The following is a 17,509-nucleotide window of genomic DNA, read 5'->3' as shown; positions in this document are numbered from 1 at the left end:
CAGCCTGCAAAATGTGGCCTGTGGACTGCAAGTAACTCCACCATCCCATTTTTGTGACAAGATAGGGTTGCTAATATTTGACATCCAACTACCAAATAAGAGTGTGCAATTTTTTCCTGTTTATCAGTAGAAATGTAAAGTGTGTTAGGCTTAACTCACTATGAAAATTAAGGAGTCCAGTAGCACCTTTTCAGGCTAATAAATTTTATTAAAAGGTATACGCTTTTATGAACTGTAGTTCTCTTCATCAGATGCATGGAGTTCACAAAAGATTATTCTTTTTAATAACATTTGTTACTTTGAAAAAACGCTAACTCACTCCTGATTTTAGCTACAGAGACTACACAGCTCTCCTTTTACTATATCTATGAAAATTAACCTTCCCAGAGGGGAAGAACATGCTAAAAAGTCTGCATTCCCCACATCCCTTCAGGTGATATCATTACATCACCATCCCATCCAACAGCATCCCTTGTTGTCCAAATAATAAAAATGTTGCTCTCTGCCACTGCCTATGCTTGTGTAGAGGGATATTTAAAAAAAGAAGATCACAATGGAGCAGGGATGGGCTATATGTGAGTCTCCAAAGTTGTTGCACTGCAGTTCTCTTAACATTGGCTTCAACAGCAGTGAGTTCCATGATGTCCAGTGCCCACTCATTGCCTATACCTGCCCAAATGGGGCAAAGGAGAAATTTCATACCACTTTCAATCTTGTCAAAGCATAATTGTTTGTGACCACCCAGATGTTGTTACAGTTTAGCTCCCATCATTGACTATGCTGACTGGGACTTTTGGGAGGTAGAATCCAATAATATCTAGAGAGCCATAAGTTCTAAAGGAGTCACTTAATATGAAAATGATTTCTACCTGCTCCATCCTTTTACCTGCATGCATATGTAGCCCCAAGTACCATTGTGGGAAGAAAAAACTCACAAATGATTTCTACTGTGTTACTTCTGCTCTAGCTTCTCTTGTTCGGTGCTCTCCCAGTCCTAAATGTAATTTTGTAAACCAGGAGTGCTCCCTGGATCTCTCCAAAATCTGTCAAGGCCACCTCCTCTCAGTGGAGAGTGGCCTTGACAGTAAAGCCAACTTCCAGCTGATACAGTCAGCAACCGCCCTCTCATCTGAAATCATGACTGCACCCATAGGAAAACATACCCACAGGCATTTTGCCCTGAAGTTCTGGCAGCAGAGCAAGAGTCTGCTCAGAACCATTGGTATTTATAGCTTCAGAGAAAAGGGAAACTAAGGGGCCAACACAAAAGTGATGAAAGGAATAAAAAAGGAAATGCCAAGAGGATTCTAAAAATACAAATGAATTGGAGAATGAAAACTGATATAGCGGGAATGCGAAAGGCAGCCAAAGAGGGCAGAATGATCACCTCAAGAGCATAACGTGCCTTGATCTTATTTATTTAAATACCCAACTCTAGAGGTGTAGGACACAAGGTAGAGATGGGGCTGGCCAGGACCGGAATCCACCATTTAGGGACAGAGCTTAGCATCAACAAGTGAGCTTGGAAAAGCATATAATGTGTTTTAGAGGAAGTCTTTATTACATAACTGTCACACTTGATTCACAGAATTGTATGGTGGGGATAGGCTGCAGCATCTTTTTCCAGCACTATTCCTATTTCTTTTTCTTATCAGGAAAAATCCATTGGGGAGAAACTGTAAGAACAGAAAATATCCACAGTGCCTTTTGAGTGGTGCTAGGAGCTGTTTATCTGGATGCACATCCAATCTCATAATTTCATTCTATTGTACAATAGCCTTGTATGAAAATATATAAAGCACAATTACCCATTCCTCCAATGATAAAAGCTGCATGTTTACAGATACCTTGGATATAGGAGTTCAAGCTCTATATATATCTAGAGAACACTGTTGGGCAGGGCTGCTTTATTATTTATTAGCTTTATTCCATCTTTGATTCAGTAGATACAATGCTCCCTCGTCCTATTTCCCCCCATAACAATCCAGTTGAGCTAAAAGAGAGAGTTACTGGCTCAAAGTTATCCAGTGAGCTTCTATGGCTGAGGGTGGAGTAGAACCTGGGTCTGCCCGCTCCTAGTCCAACATCTTAAAACCACTACACTGGTTGTTTATGTTCATTTATTGATTACTTGCTTTCTTTCAGCAATTATTGACTTCCTTAAAACTTGAATATTCTATCTTTCCATCAATATTGTCTCCTGAAGTAGTTTACAACAGGTCCTTAAGCACACCAAAAAATAAAATAGTTGCCCTATGTGAAACCTAAAACAGCAAGCAACTGTAAAATTTTCAGGTCGTTTTTATTTATAGAAACATTTAATGTATATATAAATGAAGAATAAAGATCTGTGTTTATTACAACTGAAAATATAAACCATAAAGCCACTCTGTGAGGCAGAATGCATATTTTCCATGCAAAGAGTCCCAGGTTCTATTTCTGACATTTCTGGGTGGAAAGATTCCCATCTTAAACTCTAGAAAAGAATTGCTGTCAGCATATATTGGCAATAGAATCACTTCCCCCAGTTGTCTAATTTGGTTTAAAGCATGTTCATGTGGCCTGTATTTTTTATCACAAATATTGAACTATGTCTGTAAATAATGCAATATGAAATACTCAGTTGGGAAAAAAAAACTTACTGATTGAATACAGTCAACAGTACAGTATAAAATCTGTAGCAACTACGGTAAAGAAAACAAACCATGGAACTTGTATCACTCACCAGTGAAATTCAGATAAGGAGAAATAGAAAAATGTCTAGAGTTTATCCAGTTTATGTAAAAATGGACCAAACGAGACCACAGGAAAGATGTAACAGTTCAAGTGGCACTCCTGTTTATGGTGCAGTTAATACAAAGAATAATGCTGTTGGTTTTGTGTGTTCAAGGAGGATTGGAGGTAATGTCCAGGGGTAACAGACCACTGGGCAAAATAGATGGTTCGGTAAAATACCATTTGTGTTGGAACAGACCATACTGAACTGCTTCTTCATTTGTGAAATTGTACTAGACATACTTTTCAACACCACTGCTTTAGAAAGGGACTGAAGTTCAGAGGTAAAGTATACATACAGACATACAGTCCATACCCAGCACATTACTCATGTTTGTGGGACCCAGTGTTATACATGCTGAATGTGTGAGTTTAGTGGCATTGACTGTTAGCACCTCAAAATCTACTGACCACAAGGTGCAATTGGGAATAATAATTATTATTATGGTTGATCGCACAGTCAGACACATATTTAGACTGGATTTGTCATTTTTGTCCACCTATCAAGTCCTTCCCAAGGACCTGGAATAGGCAGATGTTGTTGTTTGATGGTGTTAAAGGTATTGTCTCAGGTTATAAGCTGTTCCAAGTAAAGCTGCCTTTTGCAATTGACTGATGGTGATTTTGTCAATGCCGATGGTCTTCAAGTGGTACTCCAGATGTTTTGGGATTGGACCTAAGGTGCCTATAACTATTGGTAATATCTTTGCTTTCTTTTGCCATAGTTGTTCTACTTCTATTTGCAGGTCTTTATATTTTGTGATTTTCTCCAGTTCTTTCTCTTCTATTCTGCTGCCTCCAGGTATTGCAATGCCCACTATCCAGACTTTTTTGTTTTTCTTATCCACAATTGTTAAGTCTGGGATGTTGTGTGGCAGGTGCTTGTCTATCTGAATTCTAAAGTCCCAGAGCCCTTTAGCTTCTTCATTTTCTGTTACTTTGTCTGTTTTGTGGTCCTACCAGTTCTTGCTTGCAGGCAAATGGTATTTCTTGCAGATATTCCAGTGCACTTGCTACTTTGTCATGCTGTTGTTTATAGTCAGTCTGTGTGATCTTCTTGCAGTAGCTAACTAGGTGGTCCACTGTTTCTTCAACTTCTTTGCAGAGACAGCATTTTCTGTCTGTTGCTGTCTTCTCAATTCTGGCTTTATATGCATTTGTTCTTAAAGCTTGATCTTGTGAAGCCAGAATTAGCCCCTTAGTCTCTTTCTTCGACTTTCCTGCTCTTAGCCATTGCCAGGTCTTGTTATCTGCTTTGCCTGATAGTTTTTGTGTGTGTTCTGGCCATATAATACTTTGCCTTGCCATGTCTCTTTTCTGTTCTTCATTTGGTCTTTCTTATAGGCCAGTTTGGTTTCTTTGTTATTCGGTAAGCCTTCACGGTGGACTAACTTCAGTGCATCTTCTTCACTGTCCTTTAGATATTCTTTGAATGCCCTTTTTTCTTCTTCAGCTGTCTGATGTACTTGTAACATTCCACATCCACCTATGCTCCTCGGTAAGTAGAGTATGTCATCACTGTGTGGATGAAGGGCATGATTCATTGTCATTATTTTTCTTGTCTTCCTATCCAGGGCTTTTAGTTCAGCTTGAGTCCAGTCCAGTATTCCAGCTGTTTATCTAATGACTGGAATTGTCCAGGTGTTAATCGCCTTGATGGTATTTCCACTGCTGAGTTTGGACTTTAAGATCTTCTTCACTCTTTTGATGTATTCACTACTAACCTTCTTCTTGACTTCAGTGTGCTTGATGTTGTCAGCCTGAAGGATGCCCAGGTTTTCTATGATTATGATTATGATTATGATTCCTGAATCCCAGTGACTCTGGGCAGTTTACAATTGTTAAACATATTTAAAGATAAAGAACAATACAAAAACACAAAAAGAGCACAGGACAAAAGAACAATGATGGTAAAGAAAACAAATCTAGAAGGGAACAAGGAAAAGAAAGAAAGGGGCACCAGTCGTCTTTGGGTGAAGAGCTAGGTTTTTAGGGCCCTTCACAATACCAGTAGGATGTGGGCCATTCGAATCTCAGGGGGAACCTCATTCCAGAGGGCAGGAGCTGCTACAGAGAAGGAGCGCTTCTGGGATCCCAATAAATGGCATTGGGGCACACCAACCCTGCCAGGTCAAACTGGCTAGATGCTATGGGAACAGGCATATGCTATGGGAAACAGGTAGTTAACCAGGTCCTATGCCATGAGGAGCCTTATAGGTAGTGACCAGCACCTTGAATTACAGATGTATGGCAGAGAATGTGTAATAGTCTATGAGACTGTCCTTGAGAGGCAAGAGGAGGGGGAGGAGATGCAGACAAAGCAACAGTCAGATAAGAGGCAGCTTAGCCCTCAGAGGGAATGGGGGCACGGCAAACATTTAAGAAGGGACCCTGCCTAGTTTCTTGGACTGTAAAATGAGGGGGGAGAGATGTATTTTCACACTGGCAAGATTCTGTTACTGCAACCTTACAATAAAGGTAGTGTTAGTACTCATGGTTGGTGCTTCTTGTCTGGACTACCTTGAAGAACTGACAGTTGGCAGGTTAGGAATTTTCTCTACATTCGTTCTTTATCTCTTAGTCTGCCCACTATTTGTCTGTGAGATTGCTAACCTCAGGATGTTTCAAACCTGCCTTTGTGAAATACTTGCTCTCTTGATTCTCACCTGAAAGGATGTAGTTAGCTAGGAGCCAAGCACTTCCTTAGCCTCCATGTATTTCCTATAATAAACCTGTTTTCTGATTCAACAAGTTATTTCACTAGTCCTTGCTCTAGTTACATTCCCACTCTCTAGGAACACACAAATAGCTCCCTCCAGTAAGGCATAGTACATAAAAAGAATAATATGAACTAAAATAAATGAATGGTAAAGCACATGCTTTGCATTTTGAAAAGCCCAAGCATCACCAAAAAAAATCTTAATTTTATGATGGCATAAACCTCCTACCACAGCTATGTTTGCCTGTCTGGCATCCCCACTTGGTTTCTAAAAGAAAAAGGCATGCAGTTAGGTCCTGGCTTTGAAACCATCATGTTTTCCTGGCCCTAACTGATGAAGTAATACTTGCTGTGAACCTTACTTGAAACTGGCTTCACTTTTTTCAGCCCTTCTGTTTGTTCCAGAAGGTGGCTGACTTCCCTCCCAGGAGGACATCCGTAGAGACAGTTCCTGTTTCCTTGCCCTTCCCGCCACTTGCCTTCCTGAACCTGATATGATTGTTTCTCTGGGCACAATACAAAATATGCCAGCAAGGAACGGAAGCCTCTCATACTTCAGTAATTTACCAAAAAAGAAATGCTTCATGGGCATGAGAACAGTCTCTTTTCCTGACATGGGATCCAGGCCATTCTCAGCCATTAATCTCTCACCAGAACTGTGGCCAGGAACCCTCTGATTCATAGAAAAAGGCATATTCATGGGAATATTGCAAGTGTGAGCAAGACTGCATTTAACTGCTGGAAGGACAGATTCATCTTGCCCATACATGGAGATGTTGGCTACTGTAACAACTTGGTCAAGAAGAAATCTGAAGCATTAGGAATAGCTAAGTTTGGGTAACTGCCACCCTTGGCTCTAAGAGACCCATACTCATAATAGCAGAATTAACAATGACTCAGATAACAGTTGGAAATAAATCTGAGAAGCAAATTACATGTTATTTCAATTATGCAGCTAGCAGCTGACCCTCTTTTTTTATTGCTTGTTCTACAGTAAGCTAATGACATCAATTCAGCTCATGACTTGATGACCCCACTTAGATTGGAAAATTCCTCTATTTAACACTTGATTCTTAATTTAAAAAACAACTATCAAATATCCATTTGCATCAATTAAAATCTTTCATCTCTTCTTCTAAATCCCCAGCTAATGATCATACAGTGGGGTTTAGTGGATCCAGTTTGTGTCTGAAACATGAGCTAAAAATTGTGCTGTATTAGTGTGATTTGAAGGGGGGAAATGGCTGGCTTGTCATGATTCTGAAAGGCTTCCAATGCAGCTGAAGCACAACTCTTTCAAGTGTGAAGTGGCTGATGCTACTGTTTCATCTAGAGGGCTACAAGACAAGGATTTTACTGCACCTCTGCAGCTACACGCACCCTAGTAATTGCATGATGCCAGCCCGGGCAATTCCTTAATGGCTGGGGCTTAAAACACTTTTTTAAATGAAATATTAGATACTCTTGGGAGGAGGAGGGGGGAACAGGCAACTGGCAATTAGCTATAATGAACTGAATGGCTTCCTATAAGCTCTACAACATTGCATGTTAAATGTAAGCTGCAGAAGGGTGAAGGGAAAGTGGGCAAAATGGAGGTTGCATTTAAAGAGGCAGCGGCTTGCAATTGGCAGAAGACTTTTTTTCTACATGGTTGTAGAAAACCAGAGTGTTATCCTTCTGCTAATCTGGAATATGGACTGTACTGGATTTTAGTAGGTTCAGGATATCCACCACAAATTATTGGAAGTATTATTAGTTCAGCAAAGAGTGTTATGTTAAGCTTAGAAATGGGAGAGGAAAACTCAGAATATGCAAGTTCATGAGTTGAAAATTATGGTCCTGGAAGATCTCTGCTTCTCTTAGAACTAGTGCTCAACTAGAGCACATGGGACAGAAGAGAAGCAATTGACTACTATAAGTTCTCTCCACTACTGAATTGCACTAGGAGGCAGTGATATGAGTGGGGCTCATAAAAGACTGATTTGTTTCAGAATAAATGTAGAACAACCAGAAAATATAACTTGCTCTTTTCTAAAAAAAGAAAAAAAGAACAGTAGAGAGATTCTGGAGTGTCAGCTGGAGAGCAACTCTCCCATGCTATTTTTTCATACATTGGTATCAAGTCCCATATAAGGCTTATCATCACATCCTTAGAAGGGTGCTGAATACTTTGTCCATGCCATCCGGATAGTCTTGGCAAAGGTGTTGCTATGTGGAAAGATTCTGTGAGCTACTAATCCTTAGAGATCAACACCTTGCACTTTAGTTATTGTTATCGTTAAAATTCTCATTCCAGTTCTCAGAGCACCAAATACTTCTCAGGTGATGGATTTAAGAGCAGAGAAGTGTATTAAAAATAACTCTTACCTCTTTCATACAAACATGTTTCTTTCCTCCTCCAGCATTCCTTCTGTTATTGTCATATTTTTAAAAGATTGTTACTTGCTGCCCCTCTTTGTCTTAGAATTAAGGGTGGGCAACTTCATATTATTAAGGTATTATAATATGAAGTTGCCTACCCTTGTTATACCCATATTATAACAATAGTAAGACATTTATATGTCTTTCATTCACACCAAAACAGAACTATAATAAGGGCAAAATAACCATATTATAAAATCAGTCATTCATGCCCTAGTCACCTCCAGATTGGACTATTGTAATGTACTGTACATGGGGCTGCCCTTGAAGAGCATCCAGAAACTTCAGCTGGTACAAAATGCAGTGGCGCAGGCAGTTATGTGTGCTTCTATGACAGCACATGTTACACGTCTGCTCCGCAAGATGCATTGGTTGCCACTTTGCTTCCAGGTCTAATTCAAGGTGCTGGTTTTATCTTTAAAGCCCTTCATGACACGAGACCAGATTATTTGAGGGACTGCCTCTCCCCAGTCACATCAGCCTGCCCTATTAGATCTGGCAGAGAGGACATGCTACAAGTTCCATCTGCCAGGAACTTACATCTGGTAGGTCCCAGGTGGCAGGCCTTCTCTGCCATGGCATTCGCCTTATGAAACATTCCACACACACAAACACACCAGAAATTAGCTTAGCTCCATCCCTCTTGATGTTCTGGAAGTCCTGAAGACCTGGTTATGTCACCAGGCCTGGGGGCCCCAGGGAACCAGAGATATGTCTTGATGGCTCCACTTTTGAGGTGGATATATTCATTCTCTCTCTGCCTGGGGTTTGTATGTTTTAAATTTTAATTAACTTCTATTTTTTAGTATTGACTTTTTATACCTTTTAAGTGTTTTTATGTATATATTATTTTTTATTTGATTGTTGTACGCTGACCAGAGTCACTTCTTGTGAGATGGGTGGCTCTATAAATTTGTTTAATAAATAAATTAATAAAATTATAAAATACAGCAATAATAAAATAACCAAAGAAACATAGGTAGTAGTAAATGTTAAAGCTGTGTAGGCTTTTAAAATAATTCAGAAGAATTGCTTTGGAACTTGCATCAGTGCAGCACCTCTGCCACGCCATAAAACAGCCCATCTTTTTCCAGGCATTTCTGCAGCATTTCAGAAGCACATTAATGGAGTAGATTCTTTTAAAGTAGCTGCAACTTCTGTGCAGATGCACGTAAAAGACTGAAAAAAGGGGGGGGGGGGCTGCCGTAATGTATAACTGTAAACACAGATATTATTTAAGAAGACAAACATTTTTCCCATCAAGTAGTAGGTAGTCATGGTCAGAGGTAGGGAATGGGAGGAAAAGTCATAATAATCATTAAAAAAGAAAATCAAAGCATAATGTAACCAGAAAAACATGGCTGTTTATTCAGTAAATACATTTTATTTTATAAAATATGAATGAAGTTACACAGATTATTTATGCCTATTACATTAAAGTATTTCTCTAGCTAGAAAAGAATGGATTTTTGTTCTGAATATGGATATATGAATATGTCCAGTGAGCCTCTGCCTGAATGGATTTTAGAAAGTCACTACACAGTGGTCAACTATAAGAAATATAGGCTCTCAGAGGGGAAAGCTTAAATCTAAACACATGTCACATTCTGCTAACATGCAACACTTTAAGACCTGGAAAGAAGAATAAGTGCCCCAGTGTTATCAATGAACAAAGGGCTTTGGGCCTTTACTAACAAGAAAAGAAAAAGAAAAAAAACCAGAATAAATGAGATTCTGGCAGAACAGCCTGTTCATTCCCCAGTGGGTGAACTGTGTGAATGCAGCAGGCCAGGCCGTGCGCTGGGTCACACTGATAACATTGTGTATGGAAACTGACAAGTAGTATCTAGATTTTCATAGAGGCCAACTAGGCCATGCAACTCCATTTTTCTATTAACTCAGTTCTCCTGTGTCCCTGTAGAATTTTCATAACCACACCCAAAACATTTATTGCACCACTATGTTTTCTTTTTCTTATCCATCCACCTGTTCCAAGGCCGACCTATCTTAACTATGCCAGCTAAAATGTCACAATCAGATGGAACACAGCTCGTTTTCTCTCCGTATCTAGTACAGTTTGTGATCTATCTTCCACACCCATTGTGTCTTTTGAGACTTAGAGGGAACGAGCCCACAAAAGAAGATAACTGCAGCTAAAACAAATCTAGGTACTAGGAGAGCAGTCTTCCTTAAGCCTAAATCAAGAAATTTGTCTAAATGAATGAGACCTAACTGGGGCTGCCAGGACAATTGGTAGATATGTTCAAAATACATCACAGCACAACCAGCACAGAAATACAATTGTACCTCTTGTGACTGTATAGATAAAAAAATAAATAGCTCAGCATAACCCAGGGGAAAGCAATGGGAAATGGGCATTCCCCTCAACTTTTTCTGTTCCTCTTTTTGCTCCAGCAACTTTCAGACAGACTAAAATAAGGTTCTGTATAGCACTTGCACAATAATGTAAATAATGTACAAGACATTTACCTTGTTTTTCTCATTTACACACTGCACTCATATTTTCTTTTTACTTAATAAAACCACAGAAAGGAAAGATATATAGTTATATAGATATACAGTTGTGGTAGAAAGATACATAGTCTGCACAGCCCTAGAAGCAGCATTCAAAATGACAGGACTCAACACAGAGACTCAAGAAAACATAAGGCAGACAATTATACCACAGATCAGAAGAACACGATATCAACACCAACTCAAAGCAGAGGACAGAGCAGCCCTCAATAGTCTAAGGAAGGACCAAACCATCATCATCCTCCCAGCAGACAAAGGCCAAACCACAGTGATTATGGAAAAATCACAATACCTGCAAAAAGCCAAAATGTTATTAGAGGACGAAGAGACTTACATCCCAGTTAACACCAACCCAATACAGAAACTAGACAACCTAATCAAGAGAACTCTCAACGACCTAACTAAGAAAGGCCAGATCACAAAGGAAGAACAGTGGCAGATGAAAAGCAGTGGACCCATCCTCCCACGCTTCTATGGACGACCAAAGATACACAAGCCTGACATACTGCTCTGACCAACTGTATCTTTCCCAGGGACCCCAACATACAACATAGCGAAAGAATTGACAAAAAAGCTTGGACATCTCACAGAGAACAGTGAACATTCTATCAACTCCTCACTACAATGCCTCCAGAAAATCAAAGACGTACACATAGATGAAGATGAAATTATGGTCTCATTTGATGTCACAGCTCTCTTTACATCCATAAACCCAGAACTAGCGAAAGAGTCCATATCAGCAATACTACACAACACACCAGACTTAACCAAATACACCCAGATCGAAATACCCAGAATCATGGACCTCATCAACCTCTGCCTCACCACCTATTTTCAGTTTGATGGACAAATATACCAACAAATCAGAGGCACACCCATGGGATCACCACTATCGGGACTCATAGCAGAGATTGTAATGCAATGCCTAGAAGCTATAGCACTCCCACAAATACAACCTAAAGTATGGATCTGATATGTAGATGATACCTTTGTTATAATAAAAAAGGAACAACTAGAGAAGACACATGAAACCATCAACATCTTCAAAGGAATAAAATTCACCAGAGAGGAAGAAAACAACACACTACTCTTCCTAGATATCCTCATTAGCAGAGGAAACAACAGCAAACTAGAAACCCAAGTTTACCAGAAGACAACCCACACTAATCAAGTACTCCATTACCAAAGCAACAACCCAACCTCCCAGAAGAGGAGCTATGTAAGAACATTATTCAAGCGAGTGCAAACACACTGCAGCAACCCAGAACAGCAGAAAAAGGAAACAGACCACCTATAGAACATCTTCCAACAAAAAGGATATCCATGCAACTTTATAAAAAAGTGCCTGACCACTCAACCTACTACAACACAAACAACACAAACTATGAAAAGGATCGCACTTCCATACATCAGAAACGTCTCAGAAACCACCAACAGACTATTACAACCACATGGCACCTCCATAGCATACAAACCAATGAAAGCCCTCCAAAATATCTTAGGTAAACCAAAAGTTCCAGTAGCACAAGAAGAAAAAACAGGAGTCATCTACAGAATACAGTGCAAGGACTGCAACAAACACTATGTAGGACAGACAGGCAGAAGACTGGCAAAGTGCATCCACAAACACCAATTAGCAGGCAGAAGACATGATGAAAACTCCTTAATCTCACAACACATGGACAGATATAACCATAATTTTAACTGAGAAACTGTCAGCATTTTAGACCAAGCAAAATCCAAAAATGTAAGGGAATTCCTGGAAGCTTGGTATTCAGACAAGGCAGCAATTAACAGACACATAAACAGCATCTATACACTATTCAAAAGAGACAAAAGACCAGAACAGCTCCTCGCTAGTAATTACTGTATCATTAAGATAAGCAGAGGTTACCACAGGGCACACAAGCAAGCAGCAAACAATACCCTAATCAAGGAACTACCAGAGGAACAAAACAAAACCCGCACCCTCACCCCCACCAACACTGGCAGGGCATGCAAGAGTATATAAACAGAAAGCAAACCCCATCCCATTTCAGCACTGAAGATGTTACCTAGCCAGGTAATGAAACGTTTGCAGGAAAAGAACCAAGCTCAGAGAACCCCAAGGACTCCACAGTTCAACCCTGAGCTACACATATTCGCCTCCATAGATATATAGTTTATTATTCTAATCCCTTAAAGTTGTACAATTTGTCTGAAAACTTTGGCTCAGTTATTTTATTATTCAGCAAAAACACAGAGAGATCTCACAAAACTCTCCACCATCACCGAATTTATCTGGCCAATTCCCAGAATGTTTGGGGATGTGCCCGGTTAACTATACAGTAATACCATTCCCAGCTGCATTGTTTGGGGTGTCCTGTCTCGGTTTTCTTAGGTTATAACTTTTAAGGCAGCACAGGTGGGCAAAAATTTGCAGTAATGGTTAGGGTACACAAGTAAAGGTCTTGGAGAGATCAAAAGCTGCGCTGGATGCAAACACAATGGCAGGGCTGGGGTTCTTCAGGGGGAATCCCTGGTTTTTAACTATGCTGTCATTTTGCAGAGTAAGTGGGTACCTAACCAACCATAGCTGACCTCAAAATGCTAAGCAGGATCAGGCTTAGTAAGATCTCCAGGAAACACCAGGCATTCAGGTTAGATTGGGGATTCAGAACAACTTCTTGGAAGAAACCACTCCCATATTGTTGCCAATAAAACTAAATGGACCTGTCCATATAATGAAATTATAAATCAAACTCAAGGAGACATTACCTTCAACTGTATTTTAGGTTTTCATTACAGTTTTTGTTTCCCAGCTAAAAGAACCTAGTTCCAAACCTAGTTTTAGATATAATGCTGTTGCAATTGTGAAGCAGAGAAAATTGACCCTGACCTTAATAAGCTCTTCTCAATATTATAAGCTTCATGTTACAAGCTATTGATTAGTAATAATGCAGCAGTTAAGAATAAGCATTAATCTAAGTGAAACAGCTTTAAGGCAAACTATTAAGTGTTTGTGGTTAAGTTTCAAGAGGATGTGGTTTCGGTAGCAAGCTGGTAGAAGCAGGGAGAAAGTTTTGCCATTGCAGAGTTAAAGTATAAATAAGCATCAATCTATATTCAATTATGCATTAAGTATCTCCAACCAATAGTAGCTCTCTGCTTTGGTTTACCATGCTTACATAGCAAGTATCACTACAAAGTATGCAAAATGCAGGAATAAAGAAATATGTAGTGAAATACCAATTAAGGAAATAATGCTTGTGTTAACGTAGCAGATGTCTTCTGCAACACACATGTATAAGGAAATTCTGTAAGAGTCTTGTGGTTAATTTGTTCTGAGCACATTTCTCACTTGATAGTGTCGCCTGCTCAGCTGATTGTAACAAATTCTGCTTTTGAAAATGATCCCACTCTGGGGGTGTTCTGTACGGGGAGACCTCTTTAATTCTTCAGGCAACACAAGAAAACACATCAAGTATGAAAGATGATAGTGACCCATTGTTTTTATCACACTAATTTGAAGAAGGGGGCGGCCAACCAGAAGTCTTTATATTTAGGCTTCCTTAAGCTAAATCAGTTTTGCAATTTTAGTGTCATCAATCTAAATGCAGTCCAAGTTCAAAAGAAATATTACCAGTAGCTAAAGTATACGTAACAAGATATGTACAAAGCAAACTAGGTTGGGTTGCCATGGAAAGTTGATTCAACAATCAGACTGCACTTAGGTGAGAATTTAAATACAGAAAGCTTTCAGCCTCTGCTTGAGCACTGCTCAATTGTAAGTTCTAGCGCCAGGTTAATCCCAAGTAGACACATTTTCAAAGTGCTTTCCGTGCAGACAAACAATCCTCTGCCTCTCTTATCAATAAGAATCATAATATAAGATATTCTTCTGATAGCTGAGAAAACTAATTTCTACACTGTTGGATCAGTAGAGTTTGAGGAACGTAATATCTCACACCTATCAAAAGGAGCAGAGAATTAGTTTGGAAATAGATTGTACATTGAACATGGAGAAGAGAAGAGAAGAGAAGAGAAGAGAAGAGAAGAGAAGAGAAGAGAAGAGAAGAGAAGAGAAGAGAAGAGAAGAGAAGAGAAAGACTTTATTATGATCAGGGGACAATAATTAAGAGTAATGTAGGGGCTAGATGGGGCCACCCTGAAAACTGTCTAGGAGCTACAGTTGGTCCTGAATGCAGCAGTTCAGGCAGTGATGGGCATGTCATGTTATGCTTATGTGTCTTCACTGCATTGGATAACAGTTGGCTTCTGGATGCAATTCATTGTTCTGGTTATTACCTATAAAGCCCTTCATGGCATAAGGCCTGGCTACTGGAGGGACTGCTTGTCCTTGCACATTTCCATTTGTCCAGTTATGTCAGGCACAGTGGGCATGCTTTGGATCCCATAGATCAAACAATTTCCACTTGCAGGATCCAGGAGTCATGCCTTCTCTGTGGCAGTGCCTGCCTCTGGAATGACATCTCTCCAGAGATCTGTATTGTTCCCACCTTAATGATTTTCAGAAAACGATTAAAATTTTGTTGTTTTTGAGGCCTTGGGATAGGGTAGTTGTGAAGTCCCTATGGTTTTGGGTTTTTTGGTATTGAGTTAATCTTTTGTTGGCTATTTTTTTTATATATGTGTTATTTTACTTTTTAATTGTAACAATAAATATTATACATTTATACATTCTTAAATATACATTTTTAAAAACACAGTCTCACAAACAAATTATGCACATAATTTATTTATGTGTTAATTGTAAGATATATATCTTACTGTTTTCCAGGAGCCCATGGTAGCTTTTAAGAGAAGTCCCCTTCATTTTATGCCCCGAACAACAACCTCAGAGGTGGGCTGAGTTGAGTGAGGGCAACTGGCTCAAAGTCACACAATCAGTTCTATGTCTGAGGATGGACTCGAGTTTGACTTTCCAATCCTAGTCCAACCCCTTAATACTATACCACACTAATGGGTCTATCAGGCAGCACAATCTCATTAACAGATCAAGTTATACTCCCTCTACTATGACAATCTCTGACTCCAGCTATATTTGGAACACATCTGTGGCAGCAAATGTGGATTTTTAAAACTTTGTACTGCCCAACAGAAACTGATTTGAGTTCTAAAAAATAAGTGGGGTAGCAACCATGCCTTAAATACCTTTAGGGCAGCCAGGACAAAAGACAGGAGCAGATACCCAGGAATGCAGAGAACAAGTTTGGAGCTTTCACAAAATATATCTTAAAGTACATGGCCTCTTTTTAGAATCAGATGCTGAATTAGCATATTTATTGCCTGTTGTCTGAGTGGGCAGTACATAACAATACAGACCCATGTGCTATCGAAGAAGGCTTTACTGTGTGTGTGCACGTGCGTGTATATACACATACACACACATAGACACTTACATATAATTTATTTTGAATTTGGAGCACGTGGCTCCAAACAAAAGCCTTTAAACTGTTAAATAAGGATTACATTCAAATTCACTAGTGTGGCCACTGACTCCTTGTCCTTCATCAATAATTTTTGTTTGTACTCCTTTGTATCTTCTTTTTTTCTCTGTTAACTGTCATTCCCTATTTATTTCATTCTTCCATCCTTTTTAGACGTTCTGCTTTTCATTGTCCATTTTTATTTACTTAGATTTTTTTATCCCAACTTTATTATTTTTATAAATAGCTCAAGGTGCTGAACATATCTAATATTCCTTCCTCCTCCTATTTTCCCCACAACAACCACCCTGTGAGGTGAGTTGGGCTCAGAGAGAGTGACTGCCCCAAGGTCACCCAGCTGGCTTTGATACCTAAGATGGAACTAGAACTCAGAGTCTCCTGCTTTCTAGCCTGGTGCCTTAACTACTAGACCCAGCTGGCTCTAAAGGAAAAGATATCACATATCCCAGATATTACATATTATCTTCTTCATTCATGTTGCTCTGCTGTCTTCTTCTCTAAATTATCCTTCCTTCCCCACAGCCTTCCTCACAGGTTGGTCAGCATACTCCCTCCATTCCTGTTCTTGCCTTTGCCTTTCTCCAATTGTTTGATGAGGAGTAGCTCAAACAGATGCTGGGTAGAGTAGTGGTAACTGCCCGGGATCAACCAGAGGGCCAGGGGAAAAGCATCAAGGATAAAGAGAGGCAATCCCAGAAGTAGGAAGTAAGACAGATGGGAAATTCTTGCCAATGAAAAACCATTCATTCCGCAGCTCCACAGGATATTCTTCTTAATTCTTTGAGTGAGGAGGTTGTTCCTTTACCTCTTAAGGAGGTCTTGGTTTGCCCCCTCCCCAAGAAGCCATCTCAGGACCCCACCATACTGGAAATTTTCATCCAGTATCTAACCTCCTCTTTTGGGGGAAGGTGGTTGAGAAGGTGGTTGCGCAGCAGCTTCAGAGGACCTTGGAAGAAGCAGATTATCTGGATCCCTTTCAGTCAGGATTCCGACCTGGGTATGGGATGGAAACAGCATTGGTCACACTTTTGGATGATCTCTGGCAAGGGCAGGATGGGGGTTGTGCATCCATCCTTGCCCAACCTGACCTCTCTGTGGCTTTCAACACCATCAACCATAGTATCCTTCTGGATTAGCTCAGAGGATTGGGAGTGGGCAGCATGGTGTTGTGCTGGTTTGCCTCCTTTCTCCAGGGTAGTGTTGGCTACTCAGCACATGTAACACCACTGCTTCAGGAGCTGCACTGGTTGCCACTGTGTTTCTGGGTGCAATTCAAGGTGCTGGTTGTCACCTTTAAAGCCTTTCATGGCTTGGGACCAGGTTACCTTAGGGACCGTCTTTTCCCAGTTGTTTCTACCCATCCAATCCGGTCTGGCAGGATGGGTACACTCCAGGTCCTGTCAGCCAAGGAATGTTGGCTGGCAGGGACCAGGAAATGTGCCTTTTTTGCTGTGGCGCCTGCCCTCTGGAACATCCTCCCTCCTGAGATTAGGATGCCCTTGACCCTTTTGGCTTTTCAGAAGGCCTTGAAGACCTGGCTTTATGCCCAGGACTGGGGCCCCAAATGTGTGAAGGGCTCCATTTTATGGTTGTGCTGATACCAATGGTT

Source organism: Python bivittatus, unplaced genomic scaffold (assembly GCF_059951505.1).
Source record: "Python bivittatus isolate LINGU-HERP-01145 unplaced genomic scaffold, Pbiv_v1 ctg000350_np1212, whole genome shotgun sequence".
In the NCBI taxonomy this organism is placed as follows: domain Eukaryota; kingdom Metazoa; phylum Chordata; class Lepidosauria; order Squamata; family Pythonidae; genus Python; species Python bivittatus.
The sequence above is the reverse complement of the archived record's forward strand: the minus strand, read 5'-3'. Positions refer to the sequence as shown.